Here is a 5,383-nt window from a genome sequence, read left to right as displayed (position 1 = left end):
TGAGCATTCGACAAATGAGTCAAAAGAAGGTCATTCAAACAAGGAGATCTAGTACTTGCGGTCATCCGTCCTATGAATATCACGCGACGGATGAAAGGAAAATTTGAACCAAAATGGGAAGGTCCCTTCGTCATAAAAGAGGTTTATTCTAGCGGCGCATATAGAATCATATCACCGGATGGGGAATACTCGCCGGCATCGGTAAATGGGAAATTCCTTAAGCGTTACTATGCATAAAAAATATTATATACCCTCACGAGTCTAAACTGGGGCGCATAAGAAAAAAAAAGAGAATATACTCCATACCCTCACGAGTCTAAACTAGGACACAAAAAAATACTACTCCAACGACTTACGAGTATAAACTGTGATGCAAATAAAACAAATCATCGAGGGCGCTCCATACCCTCATGAGCATAAACCGGGGCACACCAAAATCACTCCAATAAACTTACGAGTCTAAACTGTGGCAGATATTTTTTTATAGACTCCAACAACTTATGAGTATAAACTATGATGTAAAAAAAAAATTCCAGACTTCATAAGCTTAAACCGCCGTACAAAAAAATGGTACATACATGCATTTATATAATAAAAAAATTGGATAAAATAAATAAGGCTTCAGGCCATACGCAATGATAATGTAAATAAATAAGGATGCTTCAACGTCAAGGCTGGCATACTAATACATCATGCATAAAATTTGGAGTTCCCACGTGAATAAAGAAAGTACTGATACATCTGAATTGAAACTGAAGACTGAAATTAAATGGTTCGAAGCGGAATGATGGTTTGAAATGAACAAAAAAACCAGACGAAGTCGACGCCCTCTCAAGGGGCTCGCCAGTTCTGCAGGTTGTTCAACAACTGACTTCCTTCGGTCTTTAAATCTGTTGTCTTTTGTTTAAATTTAGCAAGCCTTGTACGTTTGCCAGCATTGGTATCCTGTAGACTCTTCAGCAACTTCTTCTGTTCAGATTGATGGGCATCATGTGCTTGTCGGCGCTGTTCCATTTCCAATTTAAGCTTGTGCAAAGTAGCAGTAACCTCTTCAAGCTGGGCCTTCAGTTCTGCTTCCCGTGCCTCCATTTCAGTGCACTTCTTTTACACGGCAGATAAGTCCCCAATTATGTCCTTGGAAACTTCATGGCCAGACTTAATCTTAAGTTCTATTTCAGCAACAACATGTTCATCTCGCTCGGATTCTTTCATGAATTCGGTCTGGCCACCCTCCAACTTCTTGGAAAGGTCAATAAGCCCGACCAACATGGCCTGCACCTTAGCTACCTCAGGCACTTGCGTGGGCAGCGTCTGAGAAACACTCTCAAGCATGATGTGTCGCTCGGGATCACCAAGGGTAGAGTCGTTCAGTCCTTCGAGGGCTCGTTTCACTATGAAATCCGTAGCATCCATAAACGTGTCCTTGATGAAACTGCACCATCTTTGCGCCTTTCCCTGATACAACCATCACCTCAGGGTCTTGTGAGTGGCGAATTTCTTGGTCACAACCTAAAAAAAGGAAGAGTCGTGAGATTTTGATGATAATGATGGTTCATAGACACGGCCAATTAAATAAATATTTATAGGTAAATAAACTACCAGGTAAAGTTGATAAGAAATCAAGAGCACTAGGGGTATGGGGCACAACTTCAGTCGCACCCGGGCTGGAAGGTGGACGACTTGTGCCACACTCGCCAAAGGTATTATCCTCGACGGATAAATCGAAAAGGTCACCAAGGCCATTGTCCTTTTCTCCCGTGAGAACATGGCCAAAATCTTCATCACTAACAAAGCTACTAAGTTCAACATCTATTGACGGACCGTCCAAGGTTATTGGTTCAGAAAAATCATTTTCTTGGGAAAAATCAAGTTTGCGCTTGAAGGGGAGCCTCTCTTCCTCGTCAGCATGAGTGGGCGATAAATTTCTACGCTTCTGTCCGCCGGTGGCCAGGGCAGTTTCCGGAAGATCATCACTACACACTAGCAATGGATGAGCAGAGGAAGAACCAACTGCAACAACAGACTTTGGTACGCCACTTTGCTGCAGCCATATATATATAATATATATATATATATATATATATATATATATATATATATATATATATATATATATATATATATATATATATGATATTATTAGTACTGATTAGTACAACAAAGAAATGAACAAGTTGCACGCAGACCATTAACTCACCTCTCTAGATTTCATGGGTTGAGTAGCAACAACATCCTTAACCTTTCGCTTCTTCTATTAAAAGGAGATATAGAAAAAATGAGACAAAGAAAGGAGGAAACGAACTATGGTAGTACCAAATATATATAGACGTATATATCTTACCTTTTTAGAGTTGATTAAAGGTTCATCATTTGAGAGAAAGCCACACAGAATGGGATGCCAGTGGTCCATAATTCTCTTTCCATTCAATTTGATGGCTGCAATATGTTCCTCCTTACCCCTGGTGGAGACTTCCTTTATAACAACAAAATCATTCTCTGAAAGCTTGCGAGGAACTATGTACTCCTCCCTGCGTTTCAGAAAATTACATTTCTGCGGATTATAATTCGGACCATTCGAGATGCCCGAACGAAGAGTATTGAATATGTTGTTAAATGGTCTCATAAATCCCACCCACCATTTGTTCCAGGCCACAGAAGAAAATGCCTCATGCGCATCGTTAAGAAGGTACTGGAACTCCCCTTGGTCCGAGCGTAACAAATGCGACCAATACGCATATGCAACTCCAATATCCGCCTTTGTGTACACGCTGACCAACGGAGCATAGGGCACTTGTTGTCTCAAAGTAAGTTGTCGTGCAACTCGATCAGGATGATATGGCTCCGCTATGCAAAGATCATCAACATCAGTAGCACGCCTCCATGGAAGCATACCCCGATGTGAAGAAATGGTGAAGGACCTTTGCAACTGATCCACCCCGACTAAGTTCTTTGGAGCATAAGGATTCCAAAAAATATTGGCTCGGTCATCAAGGAAAATGCGTGCCTTAGCAGGACTGAAAGTTATGGGAACCCGAAACATAGTTTTAACCATGGTTGGATGCATCGGCAGTTTCTTAACATCTGGAAGATGTTTCCCTTTCACTTTGTCCTTAAATGGTTTTCTCAGATAAAGACCCATCCACCCCGCGATATAATGCACTGGCCAAATTATTTTCTCATAGGAGGGAGCAACGGGGTGCATACTGATCCTTCGAAGAGAATAATACAATGAACAAAGTGCTGAGGGGGCCAAAGAGATCTTGCGACCCGAGACGATCCAAGAGGCCATAAGAAGGACACCGGGACGAATATAAGGCCCCCCACCAACAACCACATAAGAGCAAAGCCAGTTGGCTATAAAAGCCGCAATATACATGTGTTGTTCCCGAAGGGAGGTGAAAGACGAAGTGCGTTCGCGTTTGTTATGGAAATGGTCACACCAAACTTGAAAAGTCACACTCCCATTTTCGCGGCTGAGCCGGTAGAATTCTTCTAAAAGACCAGATAAGAAATTTGGGAACATAAGCTTTGAAGGTTCTAGGTCATCTATAGAAGGAACATATTCCTCGTATGGATCTCCAACTGAAGGAAGACCCGACATTAGAAGCATGTCAAGCAGAGTCACGGTGCGTTCACCAGATGAAAAAAGAAAAGTATTTGTTTCTGGATCCCATCTTTCCAGTAATGACCTCAGTAACGAATCTGAAACTTCATATTCACCGAGGGAGCAATAAATGGCCCCATATATATAATCGGGTGTTCTCCGCTTCGCCTTTCAAACAAAACGAGTGGTTATTCAATATAGATATGCCCCACTCAACATAGCCTTTGGATTGCGGAACATACTCGGCTGTGTGACCATCCCAACCTAGACCTTTTGCTACCATCCTGGTCCGTAGGGTGTAGGCTTCATGATCAGGTTTAGGATAAGGGGCTAGTGGATGAAAAGAATAGTCACTAAGGGTAGACCCCGCATTCCAACCACGAGGATGGCGCGTCAAATCCGCATGTGCGAGCACCTGCTGTCTGATCACTGGGTTGACCTCTTCACTAGTATTAGGCTCATATAGATGCCGCTCAGCTAACTGACAAATCGATAGTTCATTGGAAGGAATAGACCCCTCACCATGCGCCATCTTTATGTAAAAAGGCACAAAATGAATACGATGGCATGTATATGTGTAAAAGAGACGTCGGGTTAAATAAGAAAAGAAGAAGGGAAACTCACGGTGGGTTACCTAGCTTTATTAGCGACTATCTCCAGCCAACAATTTAAATACTCTCCCTGTAAAACAAAAAAAGGAACACTCGAGTAAATAAAAGACATCAGACCCAACCATATGATATAAATGTTATGATGTGCTTGTCGCAAAAAAAAGAACATATTTTCGACATAATATATATGTGACGCTTATAATAGTCTCCACGGTCGTCTGACAAACTAAGCCCACCTATGGACTTACCGGGACGCCAACCAAAAAGAAAAAGAGACATTTTTTTACATCATATATATGTGGTGGTTATAATCTTCCACGGCCGTACGACGGACCAAACCCACATAGGTTGTATGACGGACCGTGAGAAAAAATATATTGTTGGCATAATATATATACATGGCATTTGTAATCATCTCCGCGGTTGTATGACGGACCAAGCCCATATAGGGACTTGCCGGAACGCCAACGGGAGAGAAATCATATTTTCGACACACATGCTAGGCTTGTTGTTCTCGACGGTCGTACGACGGACCAAGCCCACATAGGGACTTGCCGGTTCGCCAACCGTGAAAAAAATAAATTTTCAACATAATATATATGTGGCACTTATAATCATCTCCACGGTCGTACGACGGACCAAGCCCACATAGGGACTCGCCGGGACGCCCACCATGAGAAAAACATATTGCCGGCATAATAAATATACATGGCACTTGTGAACATCTCCGCAGTTATACGACGGACCAAGCCAATATACGGACTTGCCAGAACGCCAACAGGGAAGAAATCATATTGTGAACATATATGCTATACTTATTGATCTCAACGGTTGTACGACGGACCAAGCCCGCATAGGGACTTGCCGGAACTCCAACTGAAAAGAAATCCGGTGCTCATCAAAATGGTTGTACGACAGGCCATTCTCATATAAGAACTTGCCGAGCGAAATTCGTGAGGAAATTATTGGCATAGGTTACATAAAATAAAATCGATCAAAGATGAAAGGGATCTATACTACATAGATGAGTCTTCACGGCTGTAGACCAAGTTCAAACAAACTTGCCGGCACGCCAACCGTGAAACCAAGATGTTTCTTGATCACACATACATCCAGAAGAGACACCATCCTTATATATAAACAAAAAATCACATGTTGTACACTGTGC

General features: G+C 42.2%; 1 long non-coding RNA gene across 1 annotated transcript; it reads right to left on the bottom strand.

Moving 5' to 3' along the window:
* Window positions 1-675: 675 nt before the first annotated feature.
* On the bottom strand, window positions 676-2,536 carry LOC123082051 (uncharacterized). Its single transcript, XR_006438926.1, has 3 exons — window positions 2,342-2,536; window positions 2,198-2,251; window positions 676-1,509 (listed from the first exon to the last, which is right to left on the bottom strand). It is a non-coding gene; the product is annotated as an uncharacterized lncRNA (long non-coding RNA).
* Between the last annotated feature and the right edge of the window lie 2,847 nt (window positions 2,537-5,383).

Source organism: Triticum aestivum, chromosome 4A (genome assembly GCF_018294505.1).
Source record: "Triticum aestivum cultivar Chinese Spring chromosome 4A, IWGSC CS RefSeq v2.1, whole genome shotgun sequence".
NCBI classification, from domain to species: domain Eukaryota; kingdom Viridiplantae; phylum Streptophyta; class Magnoliopsida; order Poales; family Poaceae; genus Triticum; species Triticum aestivum.
Note: the sequence above shows the minus strand (reverse complement) of the source record. Positions and strands in the feature narration are given on the sequence as shown.